We start from the raw sequence: 22673 nt of genomic DNA on the forward strand, positions 1-22673 counted from the left end.
GCTGCACTGTGCAGTTGTCAAATGCGTCCGCATGTTAACAGACTCGCTAACCAAAGGGTTTTAATGAGGTCAGTTTATCAGCGTTTCCTCTTAGGGATCAGGTTCTTAGTGTCAAACCAAGAGCTTTGTCCTAGCACTAAGTTCCAGATTGTCTCCTTTTTCCCTGAAAGTTTTATGGTTGTGTGATTTGCATTCACATGTGCGATACATTCTGAGTTAATTTTTATTTAAACATATGGAACCTAAAAAGTTAAAACTTACTTGACTCCTATTACTGCTAGCCACGTCATGGTGTATTCCAGTAGAATCCATTTCACATGGATAGTTCTGCTTTCACAACACATATGCATGTGTTTGTATGTTGTGTATTACATAGTGTCTGTGTCATAGAGCTGAAAACATTAGAAATACTCTGATTTAAAAAAAGGCACCCGTACTTTCCAAATGTCTGCAAGGGAACAGACATTATACAGAAGTATTTAGTCCTCTCTGTGACCATCAAAGTCAGCATGGCCATCTTTGTTTTCCAGATGGTCACATAGGACCACACCTAACAGAGCTGTCAGATACAAGTCATCTGGATTCCAGACCTTGTTCCTCTGTGACAACCTCAAGGCTCATTTCTAGTTAGTGTAAGAAAGGAAGAAGCAAACTGGTGCCAGGTTCAAATCCCAGGCTTACAAAGGATGACAAGAAAGTAACCCTGGAGCTCTGAGTGCCTGGATAGCTAGTCCCACTGACCTTCCCAGGCAGAGAAACGCTTAGGGCAAAGGGAATGAGCACAGGGCAGGTTTGGCCACAGCAGAAAACACGTCCTTAGGTGGGAGTGTGGTGGCGAGCAGGCCCAAGCAGCATGAGTGTAGTTATCAGGAAGGTCACCTGAGCACCGTCCCCTGTCCAGGACACATGTAACCAGAAGAATTAAAAACAAGCTTTTCAAAAGCAAAAAACTTCCTGGGGCTCCCTGGAGGGCTGCAGCTTCTCCGTTTTGTGGTAAAATGTGACTTAAGGTAAAACTTTGTTGACACCACTTAAATTCATGGCAAAACTTCACACAGAAAATTCCATAATATGTGGAGAGTTGGGAAATCAAGAAATCCCAAATGAACAATAGGGAAGGATTCAGGAACTACTTTCAGCCTTTTTTGTTGCTGACTTCTTTTTGATCATCAAAGTTGCTTTCATGTTTGCAGTGACAATAGCTCTTTAGAATACTTCTTACACTAATTCCTGATATCTTCTACTAGGCTACCAAAGAAACGTCAGGAAATACCCGTGGATGAAGCTGAATGTGTCTTAGTCATTGCTACCGTGAGCTGTTAGGTATTTTGCACAAGATCCTAGAATGTAACTAGAACAGAAAGGTCAGCTGTTTCCACAGGAACAAGCAGCAAGGAATCTGTACTTAATAAATTAATAATGTTCATCTATAACTTAATTTAACCTTTTATCTAAATTTGACTTGTATTTCCCCTTTCATTTTGTTTTGTTTTGTTTTGTTTTGAGACAGGGTTTCTCTGTCTATCTTTGAAGCCTGTTCTGGAACTCACTTTGTAGACCAGGCTGGCCTCCAACTCAGAGATCCACCTGCCTCTGCCTCCTGAGTGCTGGGATTACAGGTGTGCACCACCGCCACCCAGTTCCCCCTTTCATTTTATGACCCGAAGAGAAATAGTCAAAAAGGATTAGTACTGCTGTGGTGATGGTTTCGTAGGACTTGGGCTACCTAAAGTGTTGGCAGCATTGTGATATGACTTTCCTTTCAAGCGCTCATCAAAGTGTCTCCAGTAACAGTAGCTAGCCTCACATCACCAAGCCGCACAACTAAAGTGAATGTAAAACAGCTACTTAGAACTCTCTTCTCTTCCTTGTCAACTAAATATTATTATCCTGATACTAGCTGCATAAAAAGCCAAAAAAAAAAAAAAAACAAATTGAAACTGGCAGTATTACAGAAGACAATTTCCTAGGCTGCTTTTTATAACTTACTTGCTTAAAAAAATGTTTAAACTGTCTCTGGTTTTCATTTAAGAAAAATTCCTGTGTTTTGATTTTATAAAAACAAAAAATGAATGAGGCATTTTAAAAGTTATGCTTTTAATTAAAAACAAAAGGCTCCTTCTCATCAGGTCTTGATGGGTGGCATCCTTTCTGCCCACTCGCCTCGGTACCATCAGCTCCACTGTCTCCACTGGCAGATCACCAAGCCAGGCAGAGCCGCGGAGAACACGTCTCCACCACTGGCCCTTATGTGCAGATTCAGAGAACTGAATTGAGAAAATAACTAGTTTCCTAAATTAATCTTACTAACACATGATTCTTCCTATAATCCCCAAATAGTAATAAGCATAATCACCATTATATTGATCCACATCGGAGTTATGTATTTCCTATTCCAGATAAGATCTGGGTAAGAAACCCAAAACTGCAGGAAAGGGTGAGGGCTCAGAGCTCTGACCAGACTTCCTCCTTGTGCACAGAAACAGCCCTCCAGAAAGGCTAAGCCACCTCTGATGTAGGGCCTGAAAGTAGCTGACCCAGGCTAGGATGGGGCTGGGTATGCTCTGCTCCCTCCCCACACGTTAATTTCCATCTTGGTAACGCAGCGTAAAATAGACAGATGCTGTCTGTCATCTGAGTTCAGGTGCAGAAGAGAATATTAGGGCTAAAACTAAAATTCACCTTTGGGATCAAATGCTTTGTAATTCACAAGGAAAATAGATGATTTACCTGGCAAATTATAGAGAAAAGAAAGGAAAAAAGAAATAACTTGAACTTTTACTTGGTATCTTTTTAAATATTTTTACTATTATTTATTTATATGTAGATGTGTGTGTCTGTGTTTGTGCATGTATCTAATGTTAGGGTTATTCATTCCCTGGAGCTGGAGTTACAAGCAGTTGTAAGCTACCTGATGTGGGTGCTGGGAATTGAACTCAGGTCCTCTGCAAGAACAATATGCGTTCTTAACCACTGAGCCATTGCTCCAGCCCCATACTTGATATATTTCATGCTGTATGAATCATATTTTGATAGCAATGTCACTAAACAGAGCCAGGTTCTGGCCTATACAGTGTGGGAAGTAAATCACATGCACAAAGCCTCCTGTTCGGACTGGTGATCTAAACGTTAAAAGCATGATTGGCTTTCAGAAGGATTTAACTGATTTTGCTGGTGGCTGAAGAAAGATTTTATTAAGTCTGGTGGGCTCTATTGATATATTGACTTTTTTCTTTTTTCATATTTGGTTACATTGATCACTTTGTTTCTCAGAAAAATTATTTAAATAAGTATTTTTTTTAAAACCAACACTTGCGACACTTCGTAATAAAGAACTTACAGTGCTGACCATTTCGTGAAGTAGGTACTTTTTTTCTACTAATTGTTTTATATTTTCTCCCCACCTGATGCTGAGAATAGAGCCTAAAACCTCCTACGTGCTAGGCAAGTAGTCTACCAAGCCTATCCATGCTTCATTTTAGTCCTCACGGGCTCTCTGTGCAAGACAATGACGGCTATGAGAAGATACCAAGATAAGCGCTTGTAGATCCTGCTGGCAAGGGTTTTTCAGGCTCACAACACCATGAAGCCAGCCAGGTGTTGCTGTAGACTGCAGCAGGGAGTGAGAGCAGGCCTTTCTTTCTGCTAGTCTCAGAGACGCAGTCTAAGTCACGGAAGGAATAAGAGCCTTGATGCTCCCTCACATCCTCCTGGTTTGAGGAGATAAAGGTGAGGGTTCAGTCAGAAGGTTGTGTTCCCTGTGCCCTATGTGGGGTTGGCCGTGTTGATAGGGAGTCATTACAAGAGCTTAGGTGCCCAGGTAAAGCAGCTCCTTCCATGGCTAGTTAGGAAAGAGCTGCCACTTCCACTTCCGGCAACCTACCCCACCACCTCAGGCTACCCTGGGGACCACTCCAGCTTTCTGGCCAGGGGTTTTTGTAGCCCACTGCTTTAGCTCCTAACAGTGTGTGATGTGTCCTGGTCTAGACTGTAGAGGCACAGGTAGCCCATAGTTGTCTTAAAATATATCGTTTCTGAAAGTCACTCGCCCCACCCACTTCAGTCACAGCTTTGTAGCCCCAACTTCATGACTAAGGCCTAAACACGTCGGTTAACTTAAGAGAAAATCTAGTGACCAGTCTCTGTGGTCACTGTGTGCTTAGGTCTGAGGTTGTTCCAGAGACCCCATCAAGACCCAAGGAGAGGAAACTGAAGAGGTTTCCTGGGAGTCATCCAGCATCGTGGTTCTAAATCCACCCTTGTCACTACTAGTCACGTGATCTAATCATGTGATCTAGGTAAACTTAGTAATACCTTCTTCCCACAGGGCTCTTTGGAACATGAAAACAAGACAGTGTATGTAGAAATACTTTAAACACTATGAAACATGCGGCTGTGGTGTGTGTAATTAGTTATTCATTGTGGGGAAGGGGCTCTGAGCTAGGCATTAAATGAGCCATGGAAAGGCATATTCCAGTAGGGACAGCACCAGGGAGCTGCGAAGCAAAGCTGCCCTGAAAGTCAGGGGAGGTTAAGCAGTAGTGTGGCCAGAAGCAACATTAGCAAATAGGAAAACAAGACCAGAAAATTGGTCTCATTCATTTTGTCCATTAAAAAAAAGAAGAAGAAAAATATTGCTTTGTTACTGAGTATTCGTCTGCTCTTTACTAAGCACAGATGGGGGAATGTGTCAGGGCAATGGGTGGTCAGTCTCAGGTGCAGGGCTTGGGAGTTAGAGTCTTTGTCAGAATGTTGTCAGCAACTGGAAACTTCTTTCAGATAGGAAGTGCTACATGGTCTAGTTTATCCTTTGCTAAGAGTAGTCGGTAACAGTAGATAAGAGACCCATTCAGAGCATCGAAATAAAACTTGAATTTGATGTTGTCAAAGAGAATAGAAAGGTACATAGATTTACTCACAAGAAAAACGTCACAAAACATAGATGTGGAAGCAAGAATAAGAAAGGAATATATCAAAACTGGCAGAATTTTTTAAATGAGAAGATGATGCACAGTAGACATTACTACAGTGTTTTCTTAGATGGGGCATATGAGATGTTTAGAAGTGACGCTCCCGTGGGAACACGGAGCTGAAGATCTGAATGACCAGCTCCAGAAAGAGTCCTCAAGCTGTGAGCACCCGCTCAGAGGGGCTACAGCAGAAGCCCACAGCAAAAAGATGGGCACCAAGAGGGCATGAATGGCATGGTCAGGGCCAGTTCAGGGAACCCAAAAAGTAGAGGCAGATATGAAGGAATCAAATGGGTATAGGAAGGTAAGAGCAGAGCCAGGAGAACTGAATACTGTAGGAGCAGGAGAATGCCCCCTAGCAGTCTGTGCCCTGTAAGATAAGGACCCCCACCTTCAGGACACCTGTGAGCCCTGTGAGTCTCTCTGGGAAGGCTTGGCTGTCTCAGACCCATATGGAACCTCCCCCTTCCCTGTGTTTTGTGACACTTCCTGTGATCTCCACTGAAGGCTTTCCCACCCAACTCCCCTGGTTACTGACTGCTCTGAGGGCAGTACTGGAACTGTGTTAGGTCTGTATATAGGCGCTTAGCCCACCCCGCTCTTTGCTATGCTCAGAGAGTATAGAGGGAGAAATGAAGAGGGAGAAGTGACAGGGCAGAGAGAGAGGCTAGGGAAGAGAGCGCAGAGAGGAAGGTTGGCAGCATCAGCATCACACGCTACAGGGAGTCTAAGGTTGAAGATTTGCTAAGAAGCCACTGATCTTGGCTCATGGATACGGGCCTTTGGGGATAACCTCCTAAACATAGTCTAAGTGACTTTCTAGTCGTATATTTGTCTACCTAAACTTTTATGAAAATAATACTCCAGCTATTCATCTGAGGTGGTCATTTCATTTGACAAGATCATGGCTTCTCACATCCTTAGCAGCCCTTAGCTATTTCCCAGACATTATAGCACCCAAAGCACTGGGACCCAGGGAAAACTAAGACAAAGAGGGGTGCCAGCACCTGCTCCACACAACCCTTCTTTCTGCTCACTTCTAAAGTTGGGCAGATTTCCCATCTGAGTTTCTCTTAAAAGATCTTCTCAGAGCCAGGCAGTGGTGGTGCATGCTTTTAATCCCAGCAATTGGGAGGCAGAGGCAGGCAGATCTCTGTGAGTTCGAGGGCAGCCCTGGTTTACAAAAGCTAGATCCAGGACAGGCTCCAAAGCTATGCAGAGAAACCCTGTCTCAAAAAAAAAAAAAAAAAAAAAAGTTTCCTCTGATTTACAACACACACATACATCTCATGGCAGACCCATACACACATCATACATGCACAATAATAGGGATTTTTTTTTTTTTTTAGTGTCCTGAGAAGGCCAGAGTGGAAGATATCCAGATAGTTCTCTCTTGTCTCCACAGATAGAATGAGCACTCTGACTCTTCCCTCCTAGCCCTGGAGACCAAGAAAGTTTGGAGGTTTTAGTGTTAAGCAGCATGACAGTCCCCCACAGTGCCTCATGCCCTTCAGATTGTTGCACCCCTCAATTGCCAGCGTCTGTTTTCCCAAAGAGTCTGCTGCCTCCCACAGTGCTCAGTGATCTGCCAGGGAGTAACATGGATAGAGCGGACCCCAAATCGATGCGTTCAAAGCTTGTATTTTATAGCATTGCTTCAGGTTGAACCACCTGAGTCATCACAAGGGCAGCCAGCAAATCCATGGGGTCCTGGGCAGCCTTGAAGAACATGATGCTGAGAAGACAGAAAATCGATTCAGCAATAATCGTGACAATTGTTAAAAGGAAGAATTGGTTCTACAGATTTCCAAGCCTTTAATTTCCTCATTTTCCATAATGGATTTTAAGACTTCCCTGCCCAGGCTGCTGTGGGCTAACCCATCTGCAGTGAACTCTATTTGAAAGTACTAACAACTCGAAACTGTGCTTTCTCCCAGAGCACATTATGAAAACAGGAATAATAATTGCAACAGAAATATAATTCAAAGACTTTTATTGACTTTTCATGTTTAATGGTTATTATTCTGGCTTGTTTCAAGCAATTTTAATAACCACAGTTTATTTACAAAATTCAGACTGATTCTTCTGTTCCCGTGCCAACAAAACACATTTGTTCCCAGACAGCTGGCACGATGCATCATCCCAAGGCTGGAGTCGTTACGAAGGACAAAAATGCATTTCATTTTGGCCACCTCTTCTTCTCAATGAGCTTGTCTGCGTGTGTCTGTGTTCTGAAACAAACACTTGAACTCTGTGTCAGGGACAATATATTTTATTGCAACACACATCGCAGCATGTTCCTTATAAAGCAGTTAGTGGGGTGACACTAGAAGCGAGGCGAGTCCAGCACTTGTGCCTAAGCCCCTCACTAAAAGGTTTACAACATCACAGCACTGTTACGGCAAACTGCGAGCTCTCTTTGGTGTGAATGTGCTCTGTGTTTCGTCCTTGCTCACTCAGAGTGTCTTTGTTTTGAACGTCACTGGACTTACTGTGCTGGGGAGGAGAGAGGAGGCAGGATCCCCAGTGTGCCTGCTGCACGGTTTTAATCCTGTGCTTTGCTGACATATCAGATGCAAATATCAGCCAGGCACCCACCGCACCATTGCAGCTGTCTGTCCAGAGAGCATTTTCTGCATTGCTGAAGTGGCTCTCTGTCCTTGCGGCAAACACTGAGTGATGATGATTGGAGCAAGCCCAGGATATATGGGCTCCCACACAGCACTGGAAGCCAGGCTGCGCCTGCCTAGGCTGGGACTCATCTTATGCGCCTCTGACGAAGTAATTAATAACATTTTCTTACTTCTTTCAGTTAATTTTTAATGACAGTTTGGATCTAATTTTAGAACTTTTAAGATATCTTTTAATCCTCAAATGATTTACTTCAAACCAATAAATCATGGAGGCTTTAAAAACTAGACAAACACAAAAACCAAGTTGCTTCTTTACCACCTTTTAAAATCAGTGGGTGAAACTTGCGCAGCGTTAACCTTGGTGATGGGATGGGTCTCCCAGGAAGGAAAAGGAGCCTGTGTCCCTGAGCAGTATCCTCTAAGGCTTGCTTTCCTGGCAGCCGCTAAGCACTGAATTCCTGGAATCGAGTGAACAGCTGGAAGGAAGGAGTGGAGGGAGACAAAAACACGGGGTCTGTAGAAGAGGCAGGAGAGGATGGGTGAAGCGGTGCAGTGACAAGAGTCTGATGACGACTCACCCTGCTTGATACGTCCCAAAGAGACCCCAGCATTCAAAAATGCCACTGGCTACTTCTAGTTTCCTTTTCACTTTGGTCCAGCCGAAAAGATCTCCTTTTCCTGTTGAAAAAAAAAAATCAGAAAGGGTTGGGTGTGGTGGTGCACACCTTTAACCTATGAGTTCAAGGACAGCCTGATCACGTAGCAAGTTCCAGGCCAGAAGTAATGAGATCCTGCCTCAAAATAATCAAAAAGGAAGGAAGGGAAAATGGAGAGAAGACTCAGTGGGTAAGAGCATATGCTACTCCCTTGTTTTTTTAATATTTATTATTTGGGATGGGAGTGGAAAGTATGTCTGAGTGTCCATAAAAGTCAGAAATGAATATCGGATGGATCTCCTGGAGTGGAGCTACAGAAGTTGTGAGCTGTCATGTGGGTGCTAGGAACTGAACCTGAGTCGTCTGGAAGAACAGCCAGTGCTCTTAAACCACTGAGCTATCTCTCCAGCCCCAGCATATACTACTATTACAGAGGACCTACACCCATGTCTCGTGGCTCACAGCCACCTATAACTCCAGCTCTAGGGGAAATCTAACACCTCTGGCCTCCAAGGACACCTGCACTTACATGTTCGTACCCCTTCATACACACACAACACACACACACACACACACACACACACACACACACGTCGGCAGAGACTGCTCATTCGTTTCCCAGCCTCGCAGACCTTAATAATCACACAGAAACTATATTAATTACAACATTGTTTAGCCTATAGCTTAGGTGTCTCCCTAGCTAGCTCTTACATCTTAACCCATTTCTATTAATCTGTATACCACCATGAGGCTGTGGCCTGCCGGTAAGGTTCTAACGTCTGTCTCTTTCAGCAGTTACATAGGGTATCCTTGACTCTACCTACTCTTTTTCTGTATCTTTCTTTGGTTTTTCCTCCTAGTTCCATTCTGCCCTGCCATAGGCCAAAGCAGGTTCTTTATTAACCAATAGTAATAAAACAAATTCACAGCATACAAAGGGGAATCCGACATCACACACATACTTAGTTAAAAATAAAACAATATCGTTTTTAAAATCAGATTAATTGTAAGTAAGAAAAATTATTACAAATATTCAAACTCAAAAGATAACACTGAATTAAATGGGAAAAAACAGAGCTAGTAAACTGGGTGGTGGTGGCATACACTTTTAATCCCAGCATTAGGGAGGCAGAGGCAGGCTGATCTCTAAATTCAAGGCCAGCCAGGTATGCAGAGCTGGTTTCAGGATAGCCAGGGCTGTTACACAAAGAAACTTTGTCTTGACAACCAAACAAAGAACAACAACAACAACAAAAGCTAGTAAAGAATACAACATAGTAGACATAATTAAAATGCTAGGAGTGGACCTGTTTTGAATGAGATGGCCTGGTACTTAGCTTTCTACACAGAGACCTGGCAAGGTCTTGTGTGTAGACCTTGTTGGTTATCCTGTAAGGGTCCTATTGTCATGATACAGGAAAATGGGTAGTTAAGGTCTGTGCACACCTATGGCACATGAAGAGGCGAGGAGCTCTGCAGGGACAGAGGACATTCTCTAGGTCCTGATGATGAAGAGAAAGAAGACATCTTCAGCCTCTTGGTACTGACCTGTCAAAGCTGACAGTGGGAAAGGCACAGACTCGGCCTTCTGACCTTGTTCTCACAGAAGCCACAGAAGGGCCCAAGGGCTAGGGCTCCACCCCGTGCCCGGGAGGAACCTCAGCCGGACTTCATCTTACTGCTCTGCCCTGGAGCTTCACAGTCCTGAAGAAGGGAAAACAAGTGGGAAAACTAATCTGAAGGATGGCCGATGTTCCCTTGAGAGCCTAAGATTTCCAGGTTCCGTGTGAGTTGATCAACAGGGGAAAGTAAGACAGGCAACTCTGGGCATGGAACTCTTGCCTTGGAAACTGAAGGAGAGCTGAGAGTGAACTACAAACCTACTAAACTTCACCAAAGCTCACCAGGTGCCTGCTCCGTGACTAACATGTACTGCTGAGCCTTGTCTTTGTGACGTTCACTTTCATGGGAGGCTCCTCTCAGCCTTTTGCATTTCTGTATGAACCTGAGACTTGAGGGCTGGGGAGGTGCCTCCATCAGCTAAGTGTTTGCTGTCCAAACATGCGTGCACACCCCCAGCATCCACGTGTAGTGCCATGCGCTACAATGCACATCTTCAGTTACAGCACCTGGAGGCTGAGACCTGGGTCCAGTCCCCAGAATCACAGGAGGCTCATGACTATAATTCTGGTGCCCGAGTATCCAGTGCTCTCTTCCTGCCTTCAGGGGCACACACGTGGCACTCAGGCATACATGCAAGGCAAAATACTCATATACAAAAAATAACAAAATAAAATAATTTTTAGATGTATTTGATAGAGCGTTTAGAAAGTAGTTCAGAAATAAAACCCCTGACTAACTATGTACAAGGCCTAGGTTCATCCAGCGGTTCAAAAAAAAATTGATAGAATTCAGGTGAACCCTTCTGGATTTGTAATATTTTTAAAAAATTGTAAATATTTGGAATGACTGTAGTATTAATGTGTGTGTGTGCGTGCGTGCACCTGAGCATGAGCCTATACACATGTGTATGTATGCTTGTGTTGTGGGAGGAAACCTAACCCTGTTATCTGTGTCTGTATTTATTCTGAATATTTTCTCATTGTCTAGCTTCTAGTTCATTAATTTTCTCCTTAACTGTATCTAAGCTTCTATTAGGCCAGTCTTAAATATTGATTATGTTTTTCAGTTAGAATTTCTGCTTAGTTCTTTTAATTCTTTTTATTGTGTACCAAAGTTCACAATCGTTTTCCTAATTTTGTTGCACATATATCTCAATTCTTTTAAAACCTATGTATGATAGCCATAATCTAAAGCAAGTGTGTTTGGGACTTTGAGTACTTTTCTTTCTTTTGAACTGGCTCTGCTGAGTGTAGATACTTTGTAGGGAATGTTCTAGAAATGACGTCTGTTCCAGGATGATGTGAATGTCTTCCAGACAGAATATACATTTGTAGTCAGGTAGTAGCATTTGCAGCCTGGACTAATTCCAGCTGATTTTCAGGTACCGAGATGATCTAAGACCAGACTTCATCACTGGCAAGAGCTGGTCCATTTCCAAGCCCCTCACGCCTCCTCGCAGAATGTAACCTGTTTGGCGTGTGCCCAAAGCATGGGTTTACCAGACACTCCCCCTTAGAAAGTCCCAGACTGCAATTCCGTGTGTGAGGGACTATTAAACCATCTGTTCAGCTTCTCATCAACTCCTCTAGACATTGGCAGAGTGCACCACATTCTCTGCTCCCAAATGCCAGTCCTGCCTTCTACCATGCCCTCAGCCCTGATCCTCTCTGTCCAGTCAGTCCTCTGGTGCTCTGGCACAACTGCTGCTGGGAGTGGGAGGCCAGCACCTGCTTCTCTGTGAGCCGCTGTGCCCCTTCATTGTTCTGATTTGAACAATCGTGTTTTAAAGATGCCTTCTGTATATTACGGATTTGTTAGTTAAGCAAATTGCAAATACTCCTACTTGCTTTTCTTTTAATTTTTTTATTCAGTATTTTAGAGTTTTGGGATTATTATGTGCCTGGGCGGTTTGTTTGGTTTGGGGTTGAGACTGAACCTAGTCTTTATGCATGTTTAGCAAACATGCTTCCACTGAGCTGTATTCCCACCTCCCTCCTTTTGTCTGAGAAGGGTCTTGCTAAATTGACCTGGCTAGCCTAAAACTGACTCTGTAACCTAGGCAGGCCTTGAGTTTGCTGTCGTCTGCCTCACTCTCGTGAGCCCTGAGTAACTGGGGTTGTGACACAAGACTCACAACTGTCTCTTTCTAGATGATTTACAAACTTACCTGAGAAAGCCATCCCGATCCAGGCTATGGAGTACAGAGTTCTGTTCTGTTCCATTAATCATATATCCTGTGAGATAAGGGTTTGGATAGACCCAATGACTTCCAATGGAAAGCTATACTCTAATCTCTGGACTCCATGGACATGACCAAAGTGGGGGGGGAGGCTTAATGGGTGTAGTCAAATTGGCCTTAAAAAGAGATTATCCCAGATTATCCAAGTGGTATGCCCAATCCAAACACAAGACTACTGTGTGCAGAGAGAGAACTTCCTCCTTCAGAAGCAGGGGAAGGGCCAGCTCTAGAGGTAGAGCTGGGCAGTGGGAAAGGTCAGAGTGTCAAAAGAAGACCCAGACATGCGGTTGCACTTTAAAGACGGAGGGGACAGCCTGATGAGCAATGATTGTAGCAAAACATAGCTGACAGCCAACAAGGAGATGTAGCTGTAAGAAATTGAATTTGCCCAAAAACCTGCATGGGCATTGGAAAGAGTTCTCTTCAGAGGCTTCAGATAAGACCTTGTGCAGAGTGCCATCTCGCTTTTTGTCCTGGGAAACCCATAGCAAGTCGAGAAGTGAAGGCAGAAACTGATGCAGAGGCCATGGAGGAATGTTTTTCATTGCCGTGCTCCCATGACTTGCTCAGTCTGCTTTCTTATAGCACCCGAATCACCCGGGAGTGGCCTTCCCCCACACGCCAACCTAGTTGGGGGCATTTTGAGATTCCCTCTTCCAAAATGAAGCGTGTGTCACGTTGACATGAAACTAGCCAGCACATTGTCTGTGTGCCACCAATGGGCTGGCCTCTAGATTCCTAGCTCATGACTCCTGGTCTCCCTTTTGCCACCTAGATTCGGTATTTCCCCTTCCGAGCAGCTGCACCCTGCTTCAGACCCCCTCTCCTCAGCAAGCAGAGTCTATGGAAGCAGTTCCCTTTAGAGCTGGTAGACATATCTTTATACATGGAATCGTTGTTTGCTTCTTTATAACAGAACTTTATTTCTTTCAAGGGTGCCACCGTGAGTTAATCTCCCAAGCAGTTGTATTGAATATAATCTCTATCCCCCCCACAGCCTCCACAGCAGCACACCACGTCCCGGGAACCTGCTGCTCTGCATGTCCCACGAAGTGCTCACCTGCTCTGCTAGTGAGCACACTTCATTCCCTGAGCGACCAGACTTGGCTGACAATCAGATTTTTAATTCTGAAGTAGGCTCTACTGAATTTTCATTAGTATTTAAAGTATTTAAAGATCTGAAATGACTTTTCAATGAAGCTTGCTAGAAACTGTTAAAGACGTAAGAATTGTGTTGGCTACATGTTTTTGTCTTTTTTTTTTTTTTTTTTTTTTGGTACTAGAGAGCAAACCCAGGCACTCTAGCATACTTCAACCCTCTTAACACTGAATCCAGCCTTTTGGTGGTCAATTCTTACCACTTCTTCCCAGCCATGACATTTAGGAACGTCTGCGATGGGGAGAGAAGGTGAGGTCAGGTTGAAGTTTGACGAACACATCAAGTGTTATGAACTTGGCACTTTATGGAACTCTGTTTTTAAATGGGTTACACGCCATGATAAAACTGTTTACAGTTATGTAGATCCTGCCACGAATAGAAAAGTGCCTGGGAATTGCAGTTAGGAGAAATTTTTAAAATTACAACCATTACAAAACAGACAGAAAGTAGCAAGACACCGTGGTGAGTTGCGATCTTGCCTGTTAGAAAGCACTTCCAATGTCAGCCCTGACACCAGTAGAGTTTTAGTGAACATACATCTTGAAGAGACAGAATGCAGAAGGTTTGGGATCCTCTTCTAAGCATCAATAACCTGGTGGGAAAACCAGGGAAACCCCTCACAAACATCTACTGAGTGCCTACTATGTGCCAGCCACCATTAACCTGTTACAGACATTTCCTGAATGCCTACTATGTGCCAGCCACCATTAACCTGTTACAGACATTTCCTGAATGCCTACTATGTGCCAGCCACCATTAACTTGTTCTAGAAGATGAGTGGGAGAGTCTTCTCCTAAAGGGCATCAGAGTGACATGGAAGAGATTCTTCTAAGGCAGGATACCCTCCTCCCTGCTTCTTTATTGCTGCAGTCTTTGCCTTCTCCCCTAGTCTCTGCTCCCTACTTTTTCCAGCTGCTTATCCTCTCTGCGTTGGTGATGTCATCTATCTTCCTTGGACAATTTAACATTGTTTGAATCATGTTATCCTCCTTAACCTCAGCTCTCATTCACTGTGATGATTGACATCCCTATTCCCAAGCCAGATAGGCCTCTTTCCCCTTCCCGTGGTTTTCACTGACACCAGTGTTACTAGTACTCAGGCTGGTACTTTGGATTTAAGTTTAATCCCTTCCCACAACATCTAGGTTCCCAGGAAGTAGGCCCGTGTGTAGAGGCTTGGTGTCATGATACCGTTTTTAAAAGGAAAAGAGACTAGTCAGTAGTGTGAGCAATAGTAATAAAGTTAGTCTTAGCCCGTCGTGTGATTTCAAGGAAGACAGATGGAAGGGCCGTCTGCCTTTCTCCCAAAATGTTTGCCTTGACTCCTGCTGAAAACTGGAATTATAGGGCATACTATTAATATCAGAGACCAGAACTTTTATTTTTCAATTGGGTTTTCTATCACAATTTACCCCTTGAAATGTTTAAGCATCAGACCTTCCCTGAAGAGTTTGCTAGGAGAAAATGGATTGAAAATGTAAGAATCTTGGGTATCAGAACAGGTTAGAGAAGAGGCCCAGATCCTGCAAGGCTAAGCCCTCAGGGCCCAAGAACAACATCCCTTGACAGTTGGCACAGTGCTGGCCTAGCAGAAAGAACCTGTCCAAACCTGTTGTTGTCTGAAAGGATGGTATAAACTCTTACAGGGACTCAGTAACGGTGAGCTAAGAGAATAAAAGCCCTCCATATTGTTCCAGACACAGGAACGGACGCTCCTCCAGTTTCACCCAGGGCAGGTGGGGAAATGAACCTGTGTTGCCAAAGGGGTCTCTACTCTCTCCAAGAGGTAATCCCAGGAATGTCGATTCTAAAGTGCTCCATGGAGCCAGGTGGCGTTAGAGTGTTTTCTGTCTTACTCTGTACTTGTGGTTATGAATTATATAAACGGCTGGGACTACAGAGCTTTCCCAGGTGGAGGATATCAAATTGTCAAAAGAAAAGTGCTGAAGTCCAAGCCCCTGTGGTAATAAGGGCCCCCGGATGGGTAGACAGTCCCTGGTTTAGCTCTAAAGGCTCACTACCATGTGTGTTGTTGGGATGAGCATACTTAAGGTACCTGGGACTTAGTCAAAGGACAAGGCATAGGTGTTCCCAGGGAATGACTTGTTGACAAACTAAACACAAAATACAAGGCAAAAGGTGGCCTTTCCACTGATGTTGGTTTGTTTGCATGCGGTGCATCCCTCAGAATGCACATGGAGCGGCCGCAGGCTGGCCCCACTCTGCAGGGCGATGCAGCTTTGCTGTTGAGCCCCCAGCTGAACTGCCAGACTCCTGTGTGATACCACATGTCTGTGTATTTTGTTCTTCTGGGTTCTGGAAGTTCAAGTTTATCCTGTGTATACAAGCCTTATACTCTAATCTTAATCTGTCTCCATTTTTAGCTAACTAAATGTGAGAAATTTAAAATATGCTCGAACCTAAAATTGTTGACCACCGAAAATGTCACTGCTACTTTTCAGCCTCTCGGGGATTCCTCTCAATAAACACACACGTGTGTGCATTTGTGAGAAGAGTGAGTTTAAAGCCCATAGCCTTAATGTAATAAATTATAGATGTACAAGTAAAAGGAACGTAAGATGTTCCCTTCTAGGACAGCAGAAAGGATGCACAGCAGTGACCCTCCCTGTAATGGACACCAGCTCAGAAAGTGCCATTTTCTCCTTCACCCAGTCATTGCCCATTGCTATTGCTCTCAGTAATTCATCGGGCTTCTCTTTGGTTCCCTGGACATTTTCCCAAGCTTGTTCAGCCATTAGCCTTCTGGACTTCTGAGTTTAAATACTGTCAGATCAGATTTAAATCACGTGTTAAGGCTTGGTGGGTCCATCATTGTCCTCAATTTAAGAAGCATTATAGAGGTCACGACATTGCTACAATGACAGTGGCATTAATCCTTACCCTTATAAAAGGGAGAGCCAATGTGTGTATTACAGCAAAGGAACCAGCCCCACCAGCGTGGAGCCCAGGGCCAGCAACATGTTCTTTCCCTGTCTTCACTCCCAGCCTTCCTGGGATGGGGCGCAGAGAAGCAGATGTAAACTATTTCTCAAATCCTCCTCTGACTTAGCATTAAATTTCCCTTAGACCAGATGCCAGTGTTTAAATAATATCCTGAAGGATCCAAAGAGAAGAATTAGTCATCATGTTTCATTCATATAAAATCTGAAGTACAGAGGAGAAAAGTACAAAGAAGCCAGAGTACCTTGCGTGTGCCTTGCCAGACTACCATGATTTAAAAAGAATGTTGTCTCGGTTACAAAAGCTCAAAGTTCAGTGCGCCTCTCTTTAATTATGAATTGACATCCCCATCATTTATTAGTGCTTTTTAGGAAAAACAAAAGCAAACTATTAGCATTTCTTTTGCAAAGCAGTTTGGTTTTGTTTTCAGGAGATGGAGCAACTCTTGCTTTAAAGTGGCTCAGCCTTTAATCACTTCCATTTGCTGATTTTATTGATTTATACCTTATTCCCACAATTAATGTTTTGATGGCTTGCATCGGTTAAGACACATAGCAAATAGCTAAACCGAGCCTCATCTTTGCATCAACTTATTTTCTGTGGTGTTCCCTGGTGCTTCCAGAAGCTTCACAAAATGTAGACATGACCGGGCCCTAAATGGTACCAGTCATTAGCAGACCAATTGTTAGCAGTATTAGCTTGCCAGATATATAGGTGTCCTACAAGATACTATGCATACACTTAAACCAGAGGCAGTAGAATGTCCCCTCAGTAGAAAAGAGCCATTGAGCTTAAGTAGCCTGGCTTTTCTGGTGAATACCCAGAGTTGGAATTGGACCAAAAGACTTTAGTGTACACAGCCTAGATGAAGGCAACCAGAGTCCTTAGGGGGAAACCTAGTTCGTTAGTTCCAACCCCTGAGAGGCCTTGAGTGGCAGAGATGAATCATAAGGGAGCGGGACAGCGGAAGATGCAGATATTGGTTCGGAGGTCCAGCCATTAGGGTGTGGAACGGTACACTGAGAGGTTCTCATTACCTCACTGAAAGGCTGGTTGGGTCAGCCCACAGGGTGCGAAATCTAGGCCCTCACAGAGAACCTCAGCCCCAGTCAGACAGTTCACTAGAAATAACTGCTTGAAATTAGAACTACTTTAAACAATAAGGAGAAAAGTTTGATTCATGTGACTGTGGAGTCTATTGGCTTCAGGGGACACCTGAGGCAGCGGTTCAAATCCTGTGACTAAGAGAGCCACTTTTTCTTCATGCCTCAGCTTTATGGCCTTTTTCTCTTCTTTCTTTCTCTACATGCTCTCTCTCTCTCAAGGCTGAAAAATGACAACTCTCAGTTCCTGGGCCTATTTCCCAAGTTCATATCAGCAGAAGATAGAAAGCTCCCCTCCACAAAAGCTCCTACAGACCTGCTGGGCTCCTAGTTCCCTGCCCTGTGTTCTGCCCCTCACAGGACCTGGGTGCTAAGAAAGGAGGCAGAAGTCCAGTCATGGGAACTTAGCTAAGGGAGCACGTGAGTCCTGAGACTACCACTTACGTACCCCGTCTACAGTCATGAGAATCCAGTGCTCCCAGCAGCAGCATAGAGACTGTTAGTGTCCCATCCTTACTGCATCATCTCAGTAGCTCCGTTTGGCTGGACTTGAAAAGATGAGGGAGCTGGAACTCTCTATAGCCTGTGCAAGGATGCCATTAAGATTTAGGTAACAGTGTGGTGATGATGATGGATAGTGTGGGCTGAACAGTGTGTGTCCCTACCCCACTTTAAAAAAAGAAAACAAAACCCCTCTTTTTTTATATGTTGGATCCTGAATCTCTTGATATAGCATTTGGAAATGGGACCTTCGGAAGAGATTAGGTCATGAAAGTAGGTTCTTCATTGTGACATTTGAGCCTTTAACAGACAAGACTTGAGAGGATTCTCTTTGACTTGTGAAGACCCAGGAAGAAGACAGCTTGCAAGTCTGAACCCTGTCCCCTATCTGGTGTCCTGTCCTGGGACTTGCAACCTCTAGAACTGTAGAGAAACAGGTTTATGTTTAATCTGTCTCAGTTTGTGGCATTTTATTACAGCCAAAAAATAGATAGATTGGTAGATAGATAGACTGACTGACTGACAGACAGATAGACAGACAGACAGAGAATGGAAGGTGTGCTGATTAGACTTTCGTCAACTTGACACAAGTTGCAGTCATCTGGGAAGAGGAACCCCAATTTAGAAAATGTGTCCATCAGATGGCCTATAGGCAAGTCTCTGGGGAATTTTCCCTCTTTTGAGGGGGGGGTGTTTTTTTGTTTCGTTTTGTTTTTATTGAGGTATATATTTTTCTCCACTCAACATTTTCTTGATTATTGACTGATGTGGGGGGCTGGCCCACTGTAAGTGGTAAAACTTCTGGGTCCTGGGTTGTATAAGAAAGCTGAGCAAGCCCAAAAGTATTGTTTATCCATGGTTCCTGCCTCTGCTCCTGCTTTTGAGTTCCAGCCCTGACTTTCCTGTTACCTGGAAACATTTGAGGAAATAAACCATTTCCTCCCCACAAGTTGGTTTGGTCAGTGTTTTATCACAGCAACCAAACACCAGACTAGCACTGATGAAAGACATAGAGATGGTTCCGTCAGGGCTCTGGTTTCTGCCAGTGTGAGAGGACTTGAGGGAAGCCCTTCTAGAAGCCTTGACATTGCCTTGGACGCTGCCCTCAGCACCACTCATGCCCCGTAACTATTAGATCATCTAGTTGTGTATTTACCAAACTATCACTGCTCATCTCTCCCTTCTGCCCACTGCCATCCGTGACCCCTAAACCCCTGTGTTCAGTGAAATGGCGTCTTCCCAGCTGCCTCCAGTGTCTGAGAGACCTCGCTAACCCAGAACGACCATCCTCTCGCCGCGCGTCTAAACCAGCTCCAGCGTGTTCATCTGAGCTCTTTGCCAGACCTCCAGATTCTTTCCATGCGGCACTGGTATGAGGACCCTGGGCAGCCCTGGGCAGCCTCAGCTGAGAGAGCTCTGGGGTCCTGTGCCAGCCACATTCACTGCCCCTTAGTTCACGCCTGTTTTTTCTCCCAGAATTCTTTGCCATCCAACGCTACTCACTCTTGAGAGCACACCTCAAAAGTCATCACTTCCTGCAGACTTCCCGGCCGCCCTTGATCCAAAGAGCACTCTCTTCACCCAGGTTTCTCTTCCACTGACATTGTTTCCCCAGAGCTGGATGTGCGGTATTTGTGGATTCCTTGAAGACACGATCTAATTTTCTCTTTGTTTTCTATGCATAGTCCAGTCTAGGTCTCCTCAGCTCAGCTGTGCAGCGTTGATGGGGGAGACAAGTGGGCCCCACTGTTGTGAGATGCAGTCTCCAATTCCAGGCCCATCGGGTGGGGCCTCCTCTGTTTAGCTTCACTGTCCTAGCCATTTCCAGCAGACCGCCCACCAGTCTCTACCATCACACTGGCCTGGAGTGCTTTAGATCAAGAAGAGCACATCCCCAAAGCCCAGAGATATGTTCACAGGTCTCTATGCCTGACGCCAGCCAGCCCACCCACCTTGCCAACTTTCCCACCTGATCCTGATCCAGCCACCCTGGCTTCCTTGTTCCCCTCCCTCACTTCTTCCAGCTACCATATGTGATCCACAAACTAACTCAAGCTATACCATGTGTAGACTAAATAAGAAACCTCAGACGAGTCTAAAGAGTTACAGTTCTTTCAAACATTTACTTCACCTTCAGGGGCATTTAAAGTACAGATTAGACTAAGTTCACAGTACAGCGGTTCATATTTCCAGGATCACTGGACATGACAAACATCACATAAGCAACTTTTGGTACAGGGACGTCAGCTCACCTGTCTTAGTTTTAAAATTCTTCCTCGGTCTAAGAGGAAACAAAATTGATTTCAGCTCATCAAAAGAAAGGAGAAAAAAAAACCAGTTTTTCTCAAAACTGAGGTAGGGGAAAGTTAGTATAATGCCAGATAAAATGCTACCCTTATCCCCCCACATCTTAGAGTTTCTGCTGCCAGTGTTGGTTTGAAATGCGTGTGCGAGATGAAGAGGACGAATGAGACACTCTGGAGTCCAGAGTCACCAGTTCGCACACTCTGGCCCACTGGCTGATAAACATGGAGAATGACAATATCTGCAACTTTTTCTTCCTCTCGTTTTAAATAGTGCATCTTTCGTGCCATTGAAGTCAAGAAAAAAAAAAAAGCTGTCCCACTGAGGCTTCCACAGCCCTTGCCTCTGCTGATCCGCGAGAGCTTTTTGCTTTGTCGACTTTGTAGCAGGAATTCAGACATCATTAAAATATGTTTCTAGATTTCACCACATTTTTAATATTAAAGAAATGACTTCAACTGAAAGAGCAAACTCTGCCTGCCCTTCATGTGACCTTTGTTGGTTTGATGTGTTTTGAACAGATCTGGGCAACAGTTATACAGAGAATGCAGAAAGTGTTCCTAAAGGTGCACTAGTGGGCAGGATCATGAAAAGAGATTAGTGGTGAAGTCTGTCTCCCTGTGCAGCACTGAGAATGGTCCTCCCCTTGGTAAGCTCTTAAGGCTCCACGGTTTTGTCTAAATCAAAAGCAATGCATTGGTCATTATATTTCATGTTCATTTTTTGCTTCTTGAGGCATCTTCCACTCTGTAGCACAGGCTAGCCTAGAACTCACTGTGTAGCCCCAGATGACCTCCAGCTCATGATCACCCTAACCCAGCTTTCCAATACTGGGATTACAGGCATGAACCACCACTCCCAGCTCACATTTGCCTTTTTAAAAGTAAGTTCCTAGCTGGGCTGTGGTGGCTCAGGCCTTTAATCCCAGCATTCAGAAGGCAGAGGCAGGCAGATCTCTGTAAATTCGAGGCCAGCCTGGTCTACAGAGTGAGTTCTAGGACAGCCAGGGCAATACAAAGAAAACCAAACCTGTCTCCAAAAATAAAAGCAAAGTAAGTTCCTAATACCTGTTCTTACTGTAAATCATACTTCTAATCTAAGTTGACCGAGTCAAGTTAATATTCATTACCAGTTGATCTAATTTTCAAAAATATACATAACTCTCTCTTTAAAGAGATTCCACCTCACCTGGACCAGGTGGTTCAAGGGGCCAGATGCTGGGGATAGTCTGCTCTGAGTGCACTCCAGCCCATAGGAGGTAAAATGCCTCTGTGCTGGCAAAAACAATCCATAGAATTCTTTCAGACTTCAAAGAAATAATGATTTAATCTTATTTACTTCTTAAATACCATTGATCTCCAGTTAAACAGAGAACTTCGCCTTAGGGAACTCAGATTTCTAGTAGAAGAAAGGAGTATGCAAATCAATCATCATCATACTATGTGGCAATGAAGGAAAAACAGGGGCTTTAGGGTAGAGAAGACCTAGTTAGTCCCAGCTCGGGTACCAAGTGTCTGTTTGACTTTGGATGAAACAGTAACTGCTCTAAGCCTGTTTCTTACTTAATAAATAGCTGTCAATGCATCCTTGGGAGTTTTCAGGAAGATTCCGTGAAGTATAATGTGTCTCCATGAGAATGCAGCTTGGTGCCTAGGACTTAGAAAACAATGCATGCCGACCATCTTCATTTTAACAATGATAGCTGTGAGATGCCCCAGACAGCAAGGCATCGTAGCAGAGGATACAGGACCTGCGCATGGAGAGTTCCCTGGCTACCTGAGAGGTAGAAAAGGCCTAGAGGACACAGAATAGTACGGAGAAAGGCTCGAGACTTGCGTAGGAAACATCATTGCTTGAATGTGAGGCTGGAAAGGTAAGTTCAGGTCATGACAACAGGTCCTAGATGATGTGTACAAAGAAGTCATCTTGAATCTGCAGGTAGAAGGAAGCATCGTAGTGTTTTTACTGGAGTATGAAGGCCAAGGTGACCAGATCTACATCCGACAGATCAGTAGAAAGGAGACAAAGCAAGAGAGGGTTTCTGTCCCTATACTGGAGATCAGCACGTGTTCATCCCCAATCAGAAATCATGAGTTCCTCCGTTCTCTTGGAGCAAGGCCAAAGGCCTGGGCGTGAGCCTCCAAGTCCCCACTACCTCATTGCCACCTGCCCACTCCTACCTCCCCCGTCCCATGCTAGTTAAGGTCCTGAGGATGCGTGCCCTGTCACCTCCACGCTTCCCCCCAATGGCATTTTCATCTGCGCCCTATCCGTCTGGAAGGTCTACTTATTCTTCTGGGTCCAGAGCGGTTATCACCTATTGGGGCTTTTCAGTACCCCTGTTAGGAGTCCGTGATTGTGCCTGTTTCAGGAAGCCTAAACGAAGCCTTTTTGACAACATTGTGCTCCCAAACTTTTAATTGAAGGAAAATCCTCTTCCCTCTGTTGTGCAAAGGTGAATAGCCCATGCATTTAGTCAGCGAGTGTTTACAATGGTATTTTGAAGTTTTCTACCATGAGGTTG

General features: G+C 44.4%; 1 protein-coding gene across 6 annotated transcripts in view; it reads left to right on the forward strand.

Annotated features, from left to right (window-relative positions):
* Cep112 (centrosomal protein 112) overlaps window positions 1-22673 on the forward strand; it is a 363872-nt gene that overhangs the window by 327037 nt on the left and 14162 nt on the right. The window lies entirely within an intron of this gene.

This window comes from Alexandromys fortis, unplaced genomic scaffold (genome assembly GCF_014885135.2).
Source record: "Alexandromys fortis isolate MF-2015 unplaced genomic scaffold, M_Fortis_MF-2015_v1.1 scaffold_156, whole genome shotgun sequence".
Lineage (NCBI taxonomy): Eukaryota > Metazoa > Chordata > Mammalia > Rodentia > Cricetidae > Alexandromys > Alexandromys fortis.